The 24455-nt window shown below is 37.4% G+C and overlaps 1 long non-coding RNA gene across 5 annotated transcripts in view; it reads right to left on the reverse strand.

Moving 5' to 3' along the window:
* The window catches only part of LOC309396084, a 415466-nt gene that overhangs the window by 261445 nt on the left and 129566 nt on the right, over nt 1-24455 (reverse strand). The window lies entirely within an intron of this gene.

The raw sequence follows: 24455 nt of genomic DNA on the forward strand, positions 1-24455 counted from the left end.
CATCATTTGGGATGGATGAGGAGGAAATCTTGATTTTGAAAGCTCCGTGAGAGAATTACTGGTCACCCTCTTTCAGATTTAAGCATGTGAAACTTCAAATGGCCAAAGAGATTACTGTTTACAATGACTGGATCTTCTCATATACTCTTTAGTCATCTCATCTCATAACAGAGTAGCAGAGTTGGAAGAGACCTTGGAGGTCTTCTAGTCCAACCCATGCTCAAGCAGAAAACCCTACGCCATTTCAGACAAATACTTGTCCAATCTCTTCTTAAAAACCTCCAGTGTTTGAGCACCTAAAACCTCTGGAGGCAATTAAGCTAGGCATAGCTCAGCTGTCTCTTCCTGTGTGGCTGGAATAAAAAAAATATATAAATATAATCTAGGCCAAGGACAGACTACGATTATATTACATCATATGTTAGAATAATATTCACATTGGGTGATGAGTATCCATTGCATAGAATGATAATCCAACCAGCAATACTGCAGATCCTGTAATCGTCAGCTTAAAAAACCACATTAGACATAATGCTTTTATTTCTTTTCCTGTATGCAGAGAAAGCCTTAAGATCTCTGGTGTTTTCAATGCTGCCAAGTCATTAAAAGAAATCTTATTAATTTTTGTGCCTCACCCTGTGTCTATGTAGGATTTTCCGACATTAATCACATCCACATTGCCACAGTAGGCAGCAGAAAGGGAGAGGTATCAGATCTCACAGGGAGTCTGCTCATGTTCTAGTTTTATAAGGTACATTTATGCACCTATAAAATGGTTTATTGTGTTGCAAAGATCTGCACCATAAGGCAGTGTCCACACTATATAGTTTCAATGTTCTAGCCTGAAGGGACAAAAACTTGATGACTAAACAGAGGAGCATCTAAATTTTTTATTTTGCTGCAGTGTCTTCTGGATTTCTTTTTTGTATGAGGGTATCAATTTAATGTTGATCCAAAATGCAAGCGGGCTACTTTTTTCTTCATTTCTCACCCCCCCTCCCACTCTGCTGCGCTGCCTCCTAATCCCTGGATTAGAAACTGTTGGAAAATATCTATCTCTAAAAAAAAAAAAAGAACTGCATAGCAAATGGGCACTGTTAAGCAACATTACATAAATTAATTGGGAAAATAGGGCATTTTATCCCACTTTACTATGCAGGATCAGAGAGCTCTAATGTTAAGAAAATAAAATAATGATTGGGACATTTATTTAGAATTCTTCTCCCAGAAGGAATTTTAGAACTGTTTCAGAAGCTAGCAATGCACCCCCTGAACAGGAGTTCATGCCCGTAACCTAACATGCTCTCTTTAGATAGCATAATGCCACTGTGATGTTTCTATAGAAATCAGTAGCTGAGAGTCCAGGATCAAATCCAGAAATTGGTCTTAATTGAAATGCTGTGTTAACAGGAATATAGAGAACTGGCAATGAAATCGTGTATGCTTTTTAAAATTATATTTTTCATTTATGTACTGCCACATCTTGTGCTCTTATATAATTAAGGGTTGAGTAAACAATTTTAAGAGATATAAGCTAAAGTGAATATTTTGGGTCCAGACGGAGAAGTATCTTGGGCCAGAGTGAACAATAGAGGCAGAATATATAGGGGGAAACAAGGAAAGATATGCATAATAATTACTGGTATCTATATTATTATTATGATGTGTACAATTATCCTCAGTATTCTGATAATTCTCATGAATATGACTATTATTCTTATTATTACAAATGTCATATCAATTTTTTATAAGGTGAAATTAATAAGTTTTGTTTAACACCTTTATAAATATTATTTTTAAAATATAAAATATGATTATAATAACTGGTAACAGTAGTAATAGGTAAAGGTAAAGGTTCCCCTTGCACATATGTGCTAATCGTTCCCGACTCTAGGGGGCGGTGCTCATCTGTTTCAAAGACAAAGTGCCAGCACTGTCCAAAGATGTCTCTGTGGTCATGTGGCCAGAATGACTAAACGCCAAAGGCGCACGGAGCACTGTTACCTTCCTACCAAAGGTGGTCCCCATATTTCTAACTGCATTTTTACAGGCTTTCAAACTGCTAGGTTGGCAGAAGCTGGGACAAGTAACGGGAGCTCACTCTGTTACGTGGCACTAGGGATTCGAACCACTGAACTGCTGACCTTTCTGATCAACAAGCTCAACATCTTAGCCACTGAGCCACCACCTCCCTTTAATAGTAGTAATGCACAACTATCAGTATTAGCTTTATATCAATTGGGTTGCCTGTACTTTTTATTTATAGCAGAGTTGGTATTTTGCCAGTTGGCCCTGGTTTGGGTGAACTGGTAGTGGCAGGGGCGGGAGGCTCCACCCACCCACCCACCCAGACGTCATCACGGACGCTCTGTACATGCAGTAGAAACACCATGCACAAGCGCTCCCGTGTCCAAACCGTTAGCAAAGATTAGAGCAATTCATGCCTGATTTATAACCTCTATAGTCTGTATTTATAGCCCTTTATACTTCCTTGGAAAAGTAGCCAAAGTTCTGTTAACCAGATTGTTAAAAGGCTGGTTGAATTTAAATGGTGGTAATTTAGAAGGAAACTCTATGGGTCACCTTAAAAAAACAAAAAAAACCTCTGGGGGGCTCTTGAAGTTAATGCCACAAGAATGTAGAAGCTGTGAGTTCAATCCTGCCTATTTGTGATTGGTGGTTTCATTTCTTAAGGATGCTACTTCAAGATTGAGATGCACAGCTTGAAACTTGGAGAACTCCACTGGAAAAAGCTTTCTATCTCCAGCTAAGTCAGAGGGGAAAACCTTGGTTGATCTCAGAAGCTAAGCAAGGACAATTAACAATTTGATGGCCCAACCACTATGAACTCCATGCTGTTGTATAGGCTTGGGAGGCTGGGAAAAAGATTCCGACATTTCAATATCTAACATTTTGTTGAATGAAAAGAACGACTTGGGATGGCAGGATAGCAGTGTTTGAGGGGCTGACACAAAAAAAGAGGGGTTCAACTTATTTTCCTAGGCTCCAGAAGGCAAGATAAGAAACAATGGATGGAAACTAATCAAGGAGAGAAGCAACCTAGAACCAAGGAGAAATTTCCTGACAGTGAGAACAATTAACGAGTGGAAGAGCTTGCCTTCAGAAGTTGTGGGTTGTGGGTACTCCATCACTTGAATGGTAAATGGTTTTCTGCTTGGATTAGAAAACTCCAAGGTCCTTTACAACTGTATTATTCTGTTATATTTATTCTGTTATATTTCCCCACTGGGCTGGTGGGAAAAAGGGAACTAAATTGCTAGTGCTCTGTTGCTGTTTAGTAGGAATCAAACTTGCTGAATTCATGCTAACCAGATGTATTGGGATCACAGTATTTAGATACTCAGTCAGCTGTAATCAAAACCTATGTTGGAAGAAAATTATCAAGAAGACAATATATTGAAGAAGGTTGGTATTAGCCATACTGAGTGACATAGGATAGTGCTCTGATTGAGCATATGACCCCTTTCTAACGATGTAAATTGGTTTGTAGGGGACTCAGTTATTTTCTTTATATGTATTGCATACAGAACTACACAAAGGAGTGTGACTAACACACACAATTCATTTCCAATGCCTCCCGTACCTCAAAGCAATCACCAAATGTTTGGGTTTTTCAAGCAGTTTCTTCCTACAGCACAAATTCCTTTATCAAATGCCTTCAGGTCTTTGAATTATGAAATATTGTTTGCATGTTTAATTCTTTCTCACAGGAGTAATCCTCTTTATGCTATGGAATAAAAGCTTGGAAATCCTGCTGGAGCATGTTTTCATGATCATTAAGCAACATGAAGCATCTTTTTACGCTGGTGTCACTTGACTGAGTTTGGCAGAGTTAGTCTTTCTTTTCCAGCTGCACACAGAGAAAGCTCACACCAGGCCCAGTTAATTTATCTATTGGAAAGAGCAGCCTAAATCAAGGAAATCCGCTTATCCCGTTTGCATTGCTATTGAAGCTTTAAATGAAGAATTGGAGAAAAGCTTTCAATCACACATCAGATAATATGCTTTTAATATTCATCCCTGCTCATGTTGCCTTCTAGTCTATAAGATTAAAAACTTCAAATTAGGTTAAAGGATTAAGTGAGAGCCAGCTTTTCAAAGAAAATATAGTAGAATTGATTCTCTCTTGACTTGAGCCTTTGAAAAGCCTTTACAGCTGTCAAACAGGGCCTCCATCAAATTACCAGTTAAGACAGCAGCAAGTCATTGAAAGAAACTCCAGGCTTAAGTGAAAGGAAGGAACAGGTAGACTTCCTGTGTCATTTGGCCTAAATGTTCTAGATCCACATTATCATATGGGGGCTTCTTCGATGCTATTCCTCTCTCGGTCACTTGTCACAGCTAAGCCAGATGCCATTACCGGCAAATAACTGGCTTCTCATTTATGTTCAATGCATCCAGTGAAAATCCAATGAAAATCCCATATATGAAGTTCTTGCAAGTGACTCAGTGTCCTGTTCTTCATTGCCAAATCCTTCTTTCATTGGTGTACATCATCCTTGGTTTTCCACACATGTATTAGTTGCCACTGGAAGACTTCATAAGTTCAGGCAGCTTGGGGAGGTGGAAAAATGATGGAGAAATGTATGGTAGGCAACATATCAACATTAACATCCTTTCCTACCTTGCAATGATAAAACAAACTGTGCAATGAAGTAAACATACTTTGTGTGTGTGGGGGGGGGAATCCCTCTTTCAGCAGAGAATAACATTTTCTGGAAACCAGAAGACAGATTTGGGTACAACAATTAAATCTAAAATGAGCTTGAAGTGAAATGAGCCAGGAGATGGAAGTCAAGGGACAAATTGGGTTCCAGCTAGGAAACCAATTAAGCACTGGAGCAAAACTTAAAGAGAGGAATCAGCACAAAGGTGTAATCCGTGGAATGTCTTGATGGAAAATATGGAACCAAGGATAAATTGTCCACATCTTCTTATTTAAGGTCAGGTGAGCCATGAATGGGAATGTTAATAGCATTGAGAAGGTAAAGAATTTAAAGCAAACCTTTCTTACAATACAATACAATAGTAGAGTTGGAAGGGACCTTGGAGGTCTTCTAGTCCAACCCCCTGCCTAGGCAGGAAACCCTATACCGTTCCAGGCAAATGGCTATCCAACATCTTCTTAAAGACTTCCAGTGTTGGGGCATTCACAACTTCTGGAGGCAACTTCTGTTCCACTGATTAATTGTTCTAACTGTCAGGAAGTTTCTCCTCAGTTCTAAGTTGCTTCTCTCCTTGATTAGTTTCCACCCATTGCTTCTTGTTCTACCCTCAGGTGCCTTGGAGATTAGTTTGACTCCATCTTCTTTGTGGCAACCCCTGAGATATTGGAAGGCTGCTATCATGTCTCCCCTAGTCCTTCTTTCTCTTAAGCTAGACATACCTAGTTCCTGCAACCGTTCTTCATATGTTTTAGTGAAGCTGTTTGTTAGAATCATGTCATTGTTGTAAAAAACGATATTAACTTGCTGTTCAATGCAAAGCACTGTTTTTTTACAAATCCTAATAAACTTTATTTGATTGCCAATTATATGGTTTCACAAAAGAATTGCAATTATTTACTGTATACCCAAAGTTAAATCCAAGCAGATCCTTGCATAGTCATAATTATTTAGCAAAATAAAAATTCTTCACCACCAGAGATTATCAACATAATATTCCTCTGAGAAATGAATGGGTCAAAATAGATGTTAAATACAGAGAAAACTCCCAAAACAATGTTGGGAAAATACAAATATAGATTGAAAGAAGAATCCAGGCAAATAGCCAAAACAGTTCATTTTGATATATATATTTTTTTTAAAATGGTAATTACCTTATCAACTTTGGGAAAATTCTGGAAATTATATCTAGGCCTGAGTATGATCACTTACCTTTAATATGAAAAGGTAAGTTTCCATCTAATATTTTAAGTCAAGATGCTTGCTATCTTCCTTTTTGATAGCCAAACGAAAGGTAAAAGTTTTGGGAGTGCTTGTGTAAGGAGAAAAATACACTACAATGCAAACTAACTAACTCTGTATCCAGAGTCATACAGGAAGGCTACGAGCTTAAGGAAAAATGTTTCACTGTTGTATGTCAAACCAATTTAAAATTTACAGTCAAAGGAACAAAGGACATGATTTGACAGAAAGTATCAAAGAAATCAAAGCAAAAAAAAAAAAAACTCTGATTAAGAACTTTTAACTGCTGCAAAGGAAATACTTCAACTAGTTCCTGGAGGTTTTTAATGGACACTAAAAAGAGGCACAAGAGGCTTCTAAGTAGAAAGAAGAGTCTTATGAAGACAGCTGTTTGGCAGAAGCTAATATAAGGTGTGAAGTGGGTTTTTGAAAGGCTCATTAAGGCCATCTCCAACACAGGGCCCTCTAGATCAGTGTTTTTCAAACTTAGCAACTTTAAAAAATGTTAATGTCAACTCCCAGCAATCCTCAGCCAGTTAACCTGGGGTATACCCGTAGATTCTTAGGAATCACATCTCTAAGCCTTATATAATTCTTCTAATTTTCAAGGGTCAGCTGGAGAATTCTGGGAGTTGAAGTCCACAAGTCTTAAAGTTGCCAAGTTTGGGGACCACTGCTCTTAAGAGTGCCTTCTAAAGATTTGCCAAACTGCCCTCCAATAACACTCCCTGAAGTGAAATAGATGGGAAAAAAAGCTAAAGAAAAAGAAAGCACCCAGCAATGAACTTATGCCAGCAAAATTAATAAAGGCCAATGTAGATTGGTACATTCCAATCCCCACATTCTTATTTATGACATCAATAACACTGGAAACATCCCAGAAGACTAGATTACTGCAATAGTTCTCCCAATCTTAGAAAATGAGGTTGAAACATAGAAGAAAACTACAGATCCTTAAGCCTCTTAAATATAATTTGTAAACTCTATGGAAGGGATTTATGTAATTGGTTAGGTGAATGGATGGGCCAAGAGCACATTTTAAGGGACTAACATGCTACCTTTTGGGAGAGTAGCTGTGGCATAGATTGTTGCTCTATTCTGCAACCTCTAGCAGGTAAGTATTCACAAATAAGTTTATGTAGATTTTCCTGGTATTCAATTTCTTTGATTCAATTTCTTAGCCCATCACTATGGAACAAATTTACACATTTTTCCATTAACAAACATCTTTTGCTATTAATGCTAATTAATGTCAAGTCTGTATTAGAGCAATAACCTCAGAGTCAGACAAAAGTGCGTTGGATTTATTTTAATGCTATTCCTTCAGCCACCTTGGAGGGGAGATTCCAAATTATTCCAGCACCACAAAGGGCACTCTATGTCCATGTGGACAATATCAAATCAAATGCACGATATATTTTTCAGGTTATCCCTTTTGTACTGATTTATGATGATAGCTGCTCCAGCAATTTTTGAAAAAAAAGAAGGTTCATGCTGACCAATTTTATGGAAACTACCTTATAATGGAAACAAATCCCAAAGATATCTACGCTATGACAATTTTGTTTATTTTTTTAAATATTTAGTGAGGTGGATACACCATAAGAAGGTCACCATCTGAGGACAGAATAAGTATCTGCAGAGGAAACCTTGCCAACACAGGGAAATTTATGGAAGGTTTTATTATGAGTTAGACATTATTTATTATACTGGATTTCTGGTCAATATTCATAAACCCCAAGGGGATATAAGCTAGGAGCAGCAACCTTAACTGTTAGATGGCAATCAATTCTTGGAAGTAGATTCGGTACTGGTTTTATAACAAATATTTCTTATTAGCTATGCTGAGTTTTGGGGAAATTTTAGCTCAGTTTTAGCCAGGAAAGTAGAGCATGATACTTGGCTATTCCTGAAAATCACTCGACTAGCACATCTGGCCATGACCATAGAGACATTGTAAATAATTTATTTTGGTAAACTCCTGGCAATCAGTGAACTAGTTTCACTAAGTAGAGCCAAGCCATGCTGACTTTTATTTTAATATAAATTAAAATTTAAGAGCAACTCCTATTCACCACATGAACATATCCAGCACAGGTTTTGTGGCAGCAATACAGAACATTATCTTCTGGAATTTTTATTTCAGTTTTCCAGTCTAGGATAATCTTGGTGCAATGCATCCCTTCCCGAACCTGCTTAACATTTTAAGATAGAGAAAAATGGCCTGGAGCTGGCAAAGAGACCATGGACGTAGCATGCTTTAAACCACCATTGGACTGAAATGAAATACTGCCAAGAGAATGTGATAGAGTCAGTTGCCAGTTGACTTGAGTCAAGGATATTTTTACTTCAGCAGGTGGCAGAAGCTGGCTGACCTTGTCCTGACTCAGAAGCTCAAATGCCAGTCTTCATTAGTACACGAACAGGAGATCACCAGGGGTTATTAAGCCTGCTGGCTTAATTGAAAAGTAAAACAAAAATCCCAGAAGTCAATGGCAAACCACCTCCATACTGTCACCCAGAAAATTGCAATGTACATGTCAAAATAAGTCCCACTTTTAAAATCAGGATCTGATGGAGATTTGCACGAGCTGTAATGAGTCTTTAGGAATTTATGAAGCCCGCCAAATTTAAGAACACAGCTGCTATTTTGGACAGCCATCTCTAAAATACAATTTGAATACTAGGCCAAGCTGGATATCCTGTAGTAAAAAAAATAAATGACAATTTCTCTCTTTCTATCTGAAATAGTTAATAGTGTCATAAGTACAAAGCGAAACACTCAAACAGTCTGTATGATACTGCATTGAAATGGTTTTAAGACACTCTTGACTTGTTGCAATTGTTATTTGTTATTTTCATCACACTGGTTAATGTGTTCTGAGAATTTGAGTATAGAAAATTCAGATGCAGAGGACTATCAACAGCTACAAGGAGTGATATCAACTAAACTGTAAAAGCAAACATGCAGTGATCCAATATGAACCCCCCCCCCCAACACTCTGAATGCATAAGATGTACATCTGTAGTAGCAGCCAATGCAATCTCTTCTCAATAGCCATTGACTATAGCCAATTGTTGAGAAGGTCTTCATTTTATTAATATTAGCTATAGAAACTGGATTCTTCTGCTGAACACAAGGATACATTATTTAGAGTCAGTTTGGAACCAACGAGGGAAAAAAGTAAAAAATGATTTTTCAATTTATAAAGTATTTTGGTGACAAATGTACTAGATCTATGGTTCTCAACTAGAGTTAACTCTTGATTTCAGAAGTTGTCAAAATGGAATCAGATACCAAACCACATATGACCAACAAAACATATATTAACAAACAATACACTATATTTTTTTTCTTAATTTGTTGTATTGAAACTAGGTTCTTATTTTTAGAAAATAATTAAACTACAAGAAATTCCTCTCAAAAGCTTTACTTTTGTTCCATATTGAGAATAAAATTGCAGATGATAAAAATTGGGAAAATTTAATGGAGTTTAATGCAGTTAAAACCATTTCTCCCACATGGGAAGTTTTAATAATAAAATCAGATTAGCAGAGAGGTTTTATGATTCTGAAAAAGCATAAGGTCACTGTCTTTTTTTTCAAATTTTAAACTAAGATAAAATATTGAACACTCAAGTTAAAAAAAAACCACACATAATTTAAAAACTTTTAACTATGTTTTCTGCCCCAACACTGTAGGATGAAGCTTACTACATTTTTCTGAAACCTTACTTTACTCTCTTCTGTAACATGTAGCAATTTGCCAGTTGCGGTCTATTGAGTTTACATATCATGCATTACATAAATGTAATTTTTACATCCAAATGTCTAATTGGGTTATGTTCTGTAAGAAGGGCCAATGTTTGCTAAAATTCACCTTGTTTACTTAGTGGAAATGGAAATATATAGTTTCTGATTATATCTGACTCATAAATCAGAAAATACTCAGTTTCTGTTTTAATTCAAATCAGATGTAAGAATTAATTTTAAAAAATGATATGCTACTAGTATAGGTCAGGGGTGTCAAACTCAATTTCATTGAGGGCCACATCAGAGTTGTAGGGGACATGGCCAGTTTGACATCATTTGTTTTGGAGATGCCCGTGGTGGCCCAACTGCTTTGCCAGCACACACACAAAAAAAGACTCCCACGCTCCATTTTCAATTGCAACATCCTCCTGCAACCTCTGACAGTGAAAATGGAGCTTGGGAGGGCGGCAATTTGGCTGGCAGAGACACCACGGGCCAGTCCTATGCTTTTTCCAGGGTGGTCCCTCAGGCCAGGTCTAAGCACTCCATGGGGCTGGATTCAGGCCTTGAGTTTGACACCCCTGGTATAGGTAGTAAAGAATGAGTCCTCCTCCTCCTCCTCCTTTGAATTACTGTATTACTAACTATTGCTTCATTAATTAGTAGATCATTTAGATCAGTGGTTCTCAACCTGTGGGTCGGGAGCCCTCTGGGGGTCGAATGACCCTTTCACAGGGGTCACCTAAGACCATTGGAAAACGCGTATTTTTGATGGTCTTAGGAACCCGAGAAACCGATTTTATGGTTGGGGGTCACCACAACATGAGGAACTGTATTAAAGGGTCGCGGCATTGGGAAGGTTGAGAACCACTGATTTAGAAATTCATTAACTGTGGAGATTGTCAGTCATCCAGGTCAAAAAGGCCCTTTTGGGGCAGGGGATTCACTAGTCTTTCAACTTCTTGGGCTTCTGCTGCTCTAAAGGGTTTCAGTTCTTATCTGTTGTGGCAGACATTTTGTTAGATTGGGTGAATGGATGAGGCAGACTTCAGTGACAAACAAGCAGCTCTTTATTGGAATAAACTATGCCCAATCCAGCTCTTTTATAGGGAGCTGTCAAACAGCTCGGCCAATCACCATTCAGTATTTTCCCGCCGGATCGGAGGACCTTGGTGGAACCTATCATACTGGCTGTCAGTATGTAACGAATTTCTCAACTGCTGCCTCTGGAGTTCTATTAATAACAGGACTGAGCTGTGCTTTCCAATCATTCAAAGGAAAAGCAAGGCCTACCAAGGGGAATATGCCTCTCCAGTGGATTTGCTATAGGAGAGCTATATTCAAATGGATGCATTTTAGGCCTGACTAACATGTTTGCGTGCACAGTTAAAAGAGGTGTGCTAATTCTATCCATGCTAATTTTCAGAGGGCCTGTAGGTTTCTGTTTGGCTCAGAAAGTGTGTCCAAACATTTTCTGCATGACACTGTAGAAACTTCATTGTACAAACTTAAAAAAAATTAAAAAATCCCCCACCCCATAAAGGTTTAACATTTTAATCTTTCCAGCAGCCTTCTCAAGCTTCCCAGGCTTCAGAGGGATAGCCCTTGATGGAATTTAGAAGTGCAGATTACTTTGTTGATTGATTTAAGCAAAGAAATCCCTCTGCAAAAACACAAATAAAAATTCACAGATAAACAGCGAAACGTGAGGAACAAAAGAGTATCCAGAGGGAAGGGGGATAAAGGAAAATGTCTTGCAGGCAGCTGCTCCTTTAGTTAAAATTAAAAAAAACAACATTAGGTAAGGAGCATATCTAAGTAGAATGGAGCATATTAACATTGTTAAAGGGAATATAACGTGATTGTTGGGGGGAAAAGAAAGAAAATTGAAGTGGGAGGAGGGAGAATATATTTTGTTCTGTTATTATCTTATCCCTTGAGATGTACAAGTAATCGTTGATTTACAATCAATTGTTCAAAGTTACAATGGCATTGAAAAAAATGACTTATGGCTGTTTTTCACACTTACTACTGTTATAACATCCCCTTAGTCATGTGATCAAGAGTTGGACTCTTGGCTCTTTCTTAAACCCCTCCAGTATTATGCCTAGGAGAAAAGTTTCTGGTTTAAACATAATTTGTTCTCCCACCATTTCTTCTAACCATGATTGAATCATTTTCCAATATTTGTTTGCCACATTGCACGTCCACCACATATGGTAGAAAGTGCCTGGTGTTTTTTTAAACTTCCAACAATTTGGGGTTTAAGAAAGATACACTTTATTTAATTATACATATACTAACTGCAGCGCGCATAACCTATGCACAGTATTGGAAAAAAGAAAATACACCATCAGAGCTAGATATAATCAGAAAAGTGTTGGCCTGTGCAGATAGGCTCACTCTTGAACTTAAAAATAAAGGGGAATCAGAATATTTTGAGGTATGGAACAGATTTTATGATTGGTATAAGACAAGATGACAAGACTGGAACAAATGTATATATTGTGATTGGACAGAAGGATAGACAATGTATTAAGTAGATTAATTGTTAATGGTTGAAACTAGCTGTACATAATGTGAATGTATGGTCACTCCGACTCCGCGGTATTGCATTGTTTTAAATGTAAAAATAATAAAAATATATTTTTTTAAAAAGAGTTGGACTCTTGGCAACTGGCATGTCATTTATGATGATTGCAATGCTCTGGGGTCATGTGATCACTTTTGGTGACCCCCCCCCCCTAACAAGCAATGTCAATAGGGAAGCCCGATGGACTGGACAACTGTGTTATTAACTTGACCACTGCAGTGATTCACTGAAAAAACTATGGCAAGAAAGGTTGCAAAATGGGACAAAAGTCACTTAATAACTGCCTTACTTAGCAATGGAAATTTTGGTTTCAACTGTGGTCGCAAGAGAAGGAATCATAGAGGCCGATAACACAGCAGTAATACAGAATGGACCGAACAGAAATTCTGCCTGCAAAGTATAGTCGCTATTGATTTTGGATCTCTCTATTCAATTACTTTTCAGCTGTATGGCGCAGTGGTTGCCAAGTGTATTGTACCCCACCCTCAGAAAAAGCTTTTTTAAAATGAAAATAGTGACATTCACTAAAGCAAATGTTGACCCAGCATAGATATTAGCCATGATTGGAATCTGTTGTCACCCATCATTCTCCCACTGGTAAAAGTATGATTAAGCTGGTGTACTTTAAAGAGGGTTATATAAGCATTCCTGCATTTTAAAGGAAATGTTATATAAAAAACAACATATGTCAGGGCATAATTGCTTTAAAATAACATGTTGTTTCATAGAGTGCGTAGCAAAGTGTGTTGACTCCATAACATTGCCTAGGGGGAAAAAAAGAGAAATGAATAAGAAGAATCTGCATACAAAACAGCTAGGTTAAGTTAGCTACATAAAATAATATGTACTCTACAGACACATATGTTCAAAGCTGATATGAAGGGAACAGATTTAGGAGGCAGGTTTATTTTCAACATTTTTTGGGGGGGTTTCATAATCTGATGGAACAAATAGCAGATATGATGCCTTCTGTCATATGGCCCTCCTTTATTTGTGGCATAAAATTTACCCGTACTTGTAGATGAATCTTATTCCAGCATGAGTAACAGCAACTCTGTGCAAGCTGACTCAAGACCTGTGTTTAATTCCAACTACATCTTGATGGTCAGAATTTTTACTTGGTCTTCCTTTGCACTTGACAGTTGGCTGTTGCCTTTCCGAACTTATTTTCTCTGTTTCTGATTTTTTTGTGCGTGTGTGAGTTTTACTAGTTTTAGTTGTCTTGAGTGTTATGAATAATGGAGTGAAACAAATGCTTACATGAAGTGATGGGTCAGTTATTTAATAGCATTCAGGGGGATCTCTGTTTTTGTAATGAAATGAATTCTCTGCAGGGAAACTGAAAAGTGACATACACATTTATCAGAACTGTGATTTTAATTATGGATTATTTAAGTCCACGTTCTCTTTTCTGAAAGACGGACACTATTATATATATATATTTTTTAAAAAATACCTCTGCTATCCTTTAGGACCAGCAAGATTTTATATTTATTGGAAATTATTCATCCTGTCCTTGCAAAGTGTCAGTACTTTCCCTGGCATTAACATGTAACATGTTTCCATTAACATTTTCACCTACCTATGCCACCAACTCACTGAATAGTTATTTTCTGAGAAACAAGGTACTCCATATAATAATCTTGCCATAAAGTCACGGGTTCAGATTTTTATTGCTGATATGGCAGTCAGCGCAAATTAATTGTGGAACAGAGGGAGATGAAGCTGGTTTAGAAAACCTGCTTGGACGGGGATGCTCATCTTTTATTAGCAATTCATAATTCAGCAGTACCTTCTGCAAAACAGGTTTTTCCCATTGTGATGCTTCCATGCATCAGACGGGGCTCTGTGATTTATTTAAGAGCAACTGCAGGAACCAGCCCATATCTCCGAGATGAAGCAGCTAAGCGCCAGGAAACATTCTGTTTGGATGACCTGAGCTGCATTTCTACTTTCGCAGCTATTTACTGACTTTAATCAGGAAGGCTGTGATTCCCACTGGCAACAATAGGAGCTGTAAAGATGAAATGATACTGCCTTGGTCCCTAACCACAAGTGTGCCAGTGCTGCAGATGGCACGGCAGTGACTGGCTGTGAATCATTAATATTAAATTGGGCATGCCATAAGTAAATGGAGGTGGAAGGAAAACTGTGACACAGGAATTACCATCGCTATTGACACAGCTGCTTTTTGCATTAAACGTTAAAATGCACCATGGAGACGTGCTTTTTTCTCTCCGTTAAACGTTTTCCACTTTTAACTTATTCTTTTTCTCTGCATTTGTCATTATATATGTAATATATAATGGCTAATAGTGGCTAAGACTCCTGTCTAAGATATAATACAGCCCAGGTTCAAATCCCAGTAAGGGTATGGCTAGCTGATGAGAGCTAATTAGCTCGAAATAGATCTATACTAGTCTCCCTTTATTGATTTATCAGTACAAATACAACACAAATATAAAAAGGCAACATTAAAAATAAAAATATGGTTTTCTGCCTGCATGGTCTTCTGTGATGAGCGGAAGGACAGAAAGAGGGAGTAGTGACCTTCCTCCCATATTTAGGCATACCAGGGGTTGTAACACAAATACATATATATGTGTGTGTGTGTGTGTTTAGTTTGTATTACTTTGCATTTTAAAACTTCAACAACCATTGTTATTAAAAAGAAAGAGAGTCACTGGGGAGAATTGATAAATCCAGACGCAGCCCACTAACTCATGCAGTGAAAGAACAAGAAACTATAATAGAGTCCTGGTTGAACAGTCCACCACCTCCACCCCTCTAAGTCCTAACGCAACATGACAGGTTGGAGTTGTTTTGAAAGGCTCTCCCTGGTGTACTATAATATCGTTTTATCAAGATTTGCTTGGGTTGCTCTTGAGTGTTCTGATATTTTAATAGCTATCCAGGATCCTGAATTGGTGCATAACTGACAACATTGCTCTTAAAGAACTTCCTCTCCTGGAAGAAGCACGAAATGTGCAAGTTTTTTTTTTTTTTTAAGCAAACTACATTTGCTACATAGGAATATGCAGGCTTGCCAGTTTTCATTCTTCACTCATATGCAAGCTCTTCCTCTCTTCAAAGCAGGTACTCACTTCTCAAATTGATGCCTTAGGCCAAAAATAGAAATAATTCTGCACTAACCTGAGGGGACAATGTTTATGTCACCTATTTCTTAAATTGTCTTTCTACAGTGGCATTTTCTCTAGGTCTTTAATTTTGTGCTTAATACCAATTTTACTTCACTAAAACTCAGTGACTACTATCTTTCTCCAATTATCTTAATCAGAAAAGAACCAGCCTCTGTTCAAAGATACTGATTGCCCAAATAGAGCTTCCTATTTGTTTATCATAAAATGTGTTGTGAAAAATTTCAAAGTGTGGTGTGGAAGCTCAGATTATTTTGTTGATCAATATCAAAGATCAAGCAATAAAATAACAGAAAGAACATTTCCAAGATCAGCAAATAGTGGCAATTAAGCATCAAGTGTTTTCCAAAGGATATCATATCTACTACTTTTATTGGCAAAACATCCTATGTATTGAAGATGACAATGAAGAAAGAATTCAAGACAAATCTAACTTCTGTATATTATATAATACAGAAAAGGAGGCCACCAGAAGATCTTATAAAGGTTGGGATGGTAATACAGTATACTATATTATGAGCAAATTAATATCCAGTCAACTAGGCCTTTGAAAATCAAAATCAGCAATTTGAAATCTGATATCACTGAATTGGTATCAATCAAGTAACATACATTCACTATATTATTTCCATCTTCTCACTGGCCAAAAAATGACCAATGAACATAGAACTGGCAACAGAGAGTCAATAGCCAATTTTTACTCTATTACTTACATATAAGACTGATTTCTTCCAGCATGCAACCTTACAACATTTGTGGACTCATAATGAGGATGCTTAAAGTTGTAGCTGTTTATCCCCCGGAGTCTCATTATGCTAAATTGGTGAGCTTAAGCCACCTGCCTTTGGACATCTTCAAAAGAAGCCAAATCAGTTTCATTACCTATCCTGACAAATTGGCATTCAATGCTGGTTTATCTTTATAATTATACCTTTGATTGCAGAGGGAAAACAGTTTGAAATTGTTAGAATACATTTCAAATATAAGCTGTGAAGCAGAATGAAAAACAGAGTTACTGATATACCCATAGAACCATTCCCATTGCTGCAATATACATGGGACAAGAAAGCATGAAATTATTTGTTCTGCCAGAGAAACTCCTTGAGTTCATGCCTTCTAAGTCATAATGTGGATAATTTCATTTTGGCTTACCATGATATAAACAAGAAGGACACATAGTAAACCAATAACTTGAATCAGAAAGTTGTATGAGGCCCATGTACTTATGGGCCCTTTGGAGTATAACCATATTGTTTGAAGATTATGTACTGTATATTATAACTAACCCAAAGAAGAGGTTTTTCTTTGAAATGTGTCAGGATTTAGAATCTGTAACCAGGGTACATGTGAACCATATTTCTTTCTCTTTCATAATGATGTGTGAAACCAACAACTGTTTATAACTGGAGGTTGTCAATCCACTATCATGATCCAATCTGGGTCAATCACTGGGACCAGAAATTAGATCCTGCAACATTATCCTGGGATAGGTATATTTGTCTTTCATTCATAAGAAAATGTTTTAGTACATATCTGTACAAAATCCAGTAGAATTTAAGGCAATTATAATCATAACTTTTAAGCTTCTTTTATTTCAGTGGTCTGCTCCATTGGCTGTGAAATCTTATTCCGAGATCATTCACTATAGCGCAATTTCATCTATATTGTTTCCCATAAACAAACAAACAAACAAACAAACAAACAAGCAAACAAACCCAACCTTCTTTAACTTTGAAAATAATTTCAAGCGTTGGGGAAATCAGGAAATTCTGGCTGTTCAAATGAGTATCATGATTAATTGCAAGATTAAGCCCTCTTCAATATGGCTAGCTACTGGTTAAGGGAAATGAGTGGGAGGTAAGAGAAGTATTCAAAGTGGGTTGGACTTGGATCCCTTGTTGGGCGCACAGGAACTCATGACTTATGATGCATTTGACCCCACCCTCGGGCTGAGCTTGGTCATCTCCTACAAAAAAGTTGCTTTCCCTTCTTCTTCAAAGGAAGTTAAACAGACTTTTCCCAACAAGATCTGGTTTTCTTGCTGGGTATTTTTTTTTGTGGCAATGAAAATGGGAGGAGAATCTCGCTCTCTCTCCCTCTCCCTCCCTCCCTCCCTCCCTCCGTGTGTGTGTGTGTGTGTGTGTGAGAGAGAGAGAGAGAGAGAGAGAGAGAAAGGGTGTGTGTATGTGTGTGAAAGTGCAAGACAGCAAGTTAGAGATAATTGAGGGCTGTGTAGGATGGAATTTACTCATCTCTAGCTGCTTTGCCAAACACTTACTGAAGCCTCTTCATTCTGCAGTGAATTTTAATTATGAAAAGTTTCGAGGGATAAAACTGAACCCAATTAACACTTTGTGTTTGCTGTCTAAGCAAGGAGACACCTGGCTGAAGGGTACCACATCCTATAAGTTTTTAGCATACAATATGTCACACTTTTCCATGCCATCGACACTTATGTTCATGATTCTTTTTATTAATGATATATAATGATTGAGTGTATGAGGCAGAGAGAGTGCATATATAGAGATAGTTTTTTGCTTTCTAATTTCATCCATAAGGAGTATTTCAGAGACGGTCAAATAATGATCCATGAGGGTGCAATTAGGAGGATTATTGTAAAGGTCACAGACAGCCATCTATACTTTGACATGTCTGGATTCTTTTCTCCAGGGGAGAAAGTTCTCCTTGAATCTTACTTTCAATGCCTTTGGTATCTGAATAAGTATTGTTGCTTTTGCTGTTTTTCCTTATCCAATTTTCTAAGCAAACTGCAGATGCTGGTTTGGCAGAAGGAGAATGTGATGTAAATCAAGAATAAAAGCTTGTGATTCTCTAGGCATTGTTCCAAAGCTACTTGAACTAGCCTAGCCAATTGTGAATGGTGCTAAAATTGAAGTTATATTAACATCAATGAATCTGGATATATATAGAGAGAGATCGGACTCACACTTTTAATTTAAAGCAATTGAATATCCCACATGATTCCTTCCTCCCTCCCTCCCTCCCTCCTTCATTTCTCTTATAACTTTTCCTGCCAACATTACTCAAATCCAGTAAATTAGCTTTAATCTATTTTCAAATGTTACCCACCAAATTAAATGATTCCCACTGAATTAAAGCATAGCTGTTGCCATTCTCTCTCTTTTTTGGGGGGGGGGGCTTGGAATTTCGTACCAATACTGAATTCTTCACCCTCAACTTCCCTTTTCAATCAGGTGTTTCATCCTAAAGAATGACTTTTCTGCTGGAATTTATGAAAGAAGACGTTGTAAATCTATAATATCGCACCCAAAATTATTTGCAACTTTATGTAACTGAGTTGAAGAAATAGCCACGAGATCCAAGTTTTATTTCCTTAGTGCTGGGGGCTTCTTGCCTCTTGGCGACATAGACCTTCTGCTGTTTGATGAGATATTTTTCATGATGCATTTTATCAGGTTGATGAGGCTGAGTTTGGAAGATGATTGATGGGAAACTTTCCACAGTCCCCATCCTTCTTGCTGTTTTACATAATGCCAACAGAGAGGCAAGCAAATCATTGACCTTTTCCTTGAGTAGGTGCTCATATTTTCCAGTGATCAATGGAATATTATGACAACAAAAGTGCCTTCTCATTTCTTCATCTTTCCTGAGTTCAAGAGCTGCTTGTCGTCTTTTTTATACGTCACGGATTTAGAATTTTCATTTGCACTGACATGAATCCTTCTTCATCACTAATGAAACCATTACTCTCTTTGTTCCTTATCCTTGTCAAATAGAATCTAACTTCAAGCAGAGAGGAACCCACACTTGAGCTGAGCTTAATAAGCCTTTTCATCCCCAAAAAATTGCACACTGAAGAACCCTCAACGCTTTGGAGGACTTGGTTATTCACTTCCACCCTCCCACCACTTAATAAATAAATGGAATCTAGCCAGGTTAACTTTAAGTTTATTTCCACTGCTGATGATACCATTGAGTGACAGAACTGCCTTGAACTAGTGTTGCATTACAATTTGTCCTCTGCTTTCCTAAAAGTGTTTTACTGTGACAGATGATTCTATATGAAAAGAAGGAGGCAGTCAGACATTAAAATTGTCAAATGTTACAGAGCAGCTTACAATGGCAAAAAAAAAAAAAAAAAGTATTATAGTAAGGGGAACACTATTGGGGTTTATATGTGTGTGTGTGTTTGTTTGTATGTCATAAAATGTGACTCTTAGAGAAATATGCATTCAGAGAAGCATATGTGGAGAAATGTTCATGCATAAAAAGATACCTATAAATAATGCATGCAAACAAGGTATCCATGCTTTACATTTTTATGCATCTTTATTTTATGCAGACATTTAAAAAAACAATAGAAAATGTTGCAGAAAACATTTGGAAGGAAGTTAAAGCCGGCAAAATAATGACCCCAGGATCCAGAGTTGAGAGATTCCCTCTCTGCTTATTTCAAAACCAGATGTGATTGTTTAGACAACTTTCACCTCTGTAATTGTCCCTGCTTTATGATTTTCCAACACAAAACGACTCTCCATAATTTAATGAATGCTTTTGAATCATACATTTGGTACATAATTAAAGCATGTGACATGAGTAATCCACCTCCTCCAATTAATACTCTCTGTTTATTCACAGCCATCCATAAGGGGATGGAGATCATGCTGTTTTAGATAAGATTCTCCTTCAATCTTAAAGGTCAATGTCAATTATGAACCTGCCTCCAATCCAATGTGGCACAGAGTTAATTGGAAACATAAAATAAGGTTGAAGCGGATGTAGGTAGTATATAGGTAATATAGACTTGGCAGCACAAGGAAACAATAGCCAATGACTTAACAGCCAGCCATCAACCCTCCTATCAACAACTAAAAAGCCCCACACAACCAGGCACCACATAAATACTATGTATAAAATAGCCCAAAGCACACATTCCATTAGAGAGAAGTTCTCTGGGCTCCTGCATGAGTCTGAAAGCTCGGAAGACTAAACCTCTGGTCCTGGTGACTGACCCAGATTGAATATAGGTAGTCCTCAACTTAAAACCATTCATTTGGTAACCATTCAAAGTGACAATAGCACTGAAAAATACCTTGACTGGTATTTGCATTCAATGCAACCAATGCCGCATCCCCAAGGTCATGTGATCAAAACATGGGCACTTAGCCGCTGACATGTATTTATGACAGTTGCAGCATCCAAGGGTCATGTGATTGTCATTTGTGACTTTTCCAGCTGGCTTTCAATAAGTAAAGTCAGCGGGGGAAGCCCATTCACTTTAATGGTCACATAACCACTTAACAACTGGAGTGATTCACTTAACAAGTTAACAACCATGGCAAAAAAAGAATTGTAAAATCTGTTGCAACTCATTTAACAGCTGCTTTCCTAACCAAAGGAACTTCTCATCTCAATTATGGTTGTAAGTGGAGGACTACCCAAATTTTTCAGACCTATCCCCTTTCTTGGCTCTTCCCAACAAGTAATTATGATTGTAAAATTAAACATTTTAGGGGCAAGAGCTTCCATCTTTTAGAATGTATGTATCTATAAAAATATAACTATAGTGATTCTACCTGAATTTATTTATTTTTGCTAAATTTATTGTTTTGCAACTTTTCCTTAAACGAGCTTCTATTAAATTGAATCACTCTATTTCTACCTCTAGTCCCCCACCCAACAGACTGAATAAAAAAAGAGAAGAAGATTTTTTTGGCACAGCATGAGTCACTTTTTCAGTCCTTTCAGTCATTTATAAATATGAGAAGAGAATAAAATAAAATAAAGAGAATATCTCCTGAAGAATTGTGAAGTTTGAAACTGGGCTTTTTTAAAAAAAAAGAAAGAAGAAGTCAGTTGAATTCCTAAAATCATGTCCTCCAGTCTGATTCTCTCTTAATATATCCTAAGATTCAGATTAACAGAGTTGGAATAGACCTTGTCCAGTCTCTTCTTGAAAGCTTCCAGTGATGAAGCTCCCAACTTCTGAAAGCAACTTTTGTTCCATTGGTTGATTGTTCTCACTGTCAGAAAATTTCTAATTAATTCTAGGTTGGATCTCTCTTTAGTAACTTTCCACCCATTATTTATTATTTTGCCCTCAGGTTGACTCCCTTTTCTTTTTGACATCCTCCCAAATATTGGAAGACTGCTATCATGTCACCCACCTCCAGTCCTTCTCTTTACTAGCCTAGACATCCCAGTTCCTGCAACTGTTCATTATATGTTTTAGCCTCTAGACTACTAACCATCTATAATAATAATAATCTCCAGATTGAAGAAACTCTTGGACTAGTTTCCTCACTCCATACAATGTTCCCTGAACAGCCCATGAGACAATATAAAGGTGGGTCTGATTGTAATCTAAAATCTGAAGTTTCTGGCCCATATTTTCCAATTGTTAAGGACTACTCAACTGAATTCTGATGCAGATTGATAGATACAGTTTAACAGAGTTGGAAGGGACCTTGCAGGTCATCTAGCTCAAACCCCTGCCCAAGCAGATCCTACGCCATTTCTGACAGATGGAAGTCCAGTCTCTTCTTGAAAGCCTCCAGTGATTAAGTTCCCACAACTTCTGAAGGCAAGCTGTTGCATTGGTTGATTGTTCTCACTGTCATAAAATTTATCTTTATTTCAAGGTTAAATCTCTCCTTGTTCATTTTCATCCATTATTCCTTGTCTGGACTTCAGGTGCTTTGGAAAATAATTTGACCCCCTCCTCTCTGTGGCAGCCTTGAGAATTTGAGACTATTGGGTTATTTGAGCAGGGATGAAATGTATATTACTGTAGTCCCATTTATGATCTTGAAGTCAATTCATCATATTTATTTAATTGGTTAGGTTCTCTTAGATAGATGATGGATTTATGTTTGCTATATGAATCTGCTGTTCTCTTGTACCTGGGAAAGATAAATTATCCTAATGGATAATTTAGGAAGCAATTCAAAATAATAAGGAGCAGACATGACGTTGGCTTGTTCATTTCAATATTGTCTCAAGTTGATTGTGAAGGAGAGTTAACATTTCATCTAAGTGCTTGCTTAAGACACAAGGCTGTAACGGTAGAGAAGGCACTTGGATTTTATCACTAGCAGTATTTTCTCTGTGCATCTATGTGAACTTTATTTTATAATTTAATAAAAGTGCGAGAACATTTGCCCATGAAGAGCTACTAGCTGATATGAGAGAATTCTTCATAATACAGGTGACATTTCAGCTGTATAAATAAGACCTGTTTCTATTAAGAAAAATGCATTTCCCTTTCATGTTATTGAAGTTATTGATTGTAGAATCCTCAGTTAGTTCTTAAATGGTGCATTATTATAAATTTACAGAGCATGTAGAATTCTCTTGTTGTGCCTTAACTCTCCATTATTATTAGTGTGGAAAAAGAGCTTTCCTTCTTCTTCCTTTACTTTGATCCAAGGATTCTCTACTCCCCCTCCAAGAACCTTCTTTAAATTGGAAAATAATGAATAACGCAGACCAGGTCATCAAGAGAAAGAAAAGATACTAATCTTTCACTGGGATGTTTGATAACTCCAGAGTTGCAGAATAATTCTTCTGCTTTAAGAAGGACTCTATTAAATGTCAACACTGGGACAATTTCATTCTTCAAGCATAAAAAGATGCACATCCTGAACTCATATTTCATTTTGTCTTCAGTTCCACATCAAATTATGGCTATGGACTTGTGCTTTGTGATAAGTCCTCTATTTGGTAATATTATACTTCATATTCTAGATGGTGATAGCTTGGCAACATATACAGAACCATTTCTTCATTGCTATCAGGCCGGGTAGCAATTGCTACTTTATTTATTTGTTTGTTTTCTTAAAATAACTCAGACAAACACATCCAACACACTTTCCTTCTCCTATTTTCCTCACAACTACAATAACCCTGTGAGATGAGTTGGCTTCAGACAGAGAGACTGGCCCAAAGCCACCCAGATGGCTTTCATGTCTAAGGTTGGGCTAGAACTCACGGTGTCCTGTTTTCTAGCTTGTGCCTTAACCACTAATCCAACTGGCTCTCCTATGGAACCATGTGGTTGCAATTCCCAAAAATGATGATAAGAAATCATTTATTTTTGTCAGGACCTTGAGAAAGCTTTGTTTTCAGGATAGCATGTAATGCATGGCCTGCTATTTATCCTGTTATACTTCAGAAACTTATCTTTGGTCTGCATGATAAACATCTGTGCTAAAAATGTTTACACTTAGCTATACTATTCATGCCTTAGAGTGCAATTCCGTTTCAAAGATGCATTGTTTTAAGGGAGTTAGTTTCAGTTACCTCTGCCAGAAGAAATCTCCCAGGTGACCCCAGAGATTTTCCAACAGAGAGATGTGCCAAAAAAAAACCCACTTTGGTGGTCAAATAAGCAGGCAGATAAACCAAGGGAGGAATAAAAGAACCAAGTTATGCCACATTGAAATATTTTTTCCCCATTAGTCTACATTGCCAGCACTATTAAAACTAAGCTAAGGGAATTTCTAATTAAAATCCAACATCTTAATTTTAATGAGACTCCATCCTCATTTTCCTTTTTAGCTGCACTAATACTGGGATAAATTAAGTTAGATTATGTTTAATTTCCACCAGCCTCTGAGGAATATTTCTACTAGCATCTGAATATCTGTAGAATAGCTCAAAAGCTGAAGGAGAAACTGATGCCCATGTTCTCAGATATTCAATATAATTGCTTGGTTCAGAGGCTCCATCAAAACGTTTGGCTGCAGCTTTCAATGTTGAATGAAAACTCTGCTTTCGTAATTGGGAAACCATGGCTTACCACTTAATGCAAATGTGGGTATAAGCCAAGGAAAGCATGTCACTATCTCCAGAATCCTCTCTGAACTTTATTTCTGAAATTTAGCGATTTGAAATGGCTACGTTTCAGAGAAAAAAATGTTTTCTTGCTGTAAGCTTAACACAAATCGAAGAGAAGGATGAGGGTGAAGATGTCACAGTGAAAGAAGAGGTCAACCTATTCTCTAAAGCACCTAAGGGCAGGACACGAAGAAACGGGTGGAG

Source organism: Natrix helvetica (assembly GCF_964273705.1).
Source record: "Natrix helvetica genome assembly, chromosome: 8".
Taxonomy (NCBI): Eukaryota; Metazoa; Chordata; class Lepidosauria; order Squamata; family Natricidae; genus Natrix; species Natrix helvetica.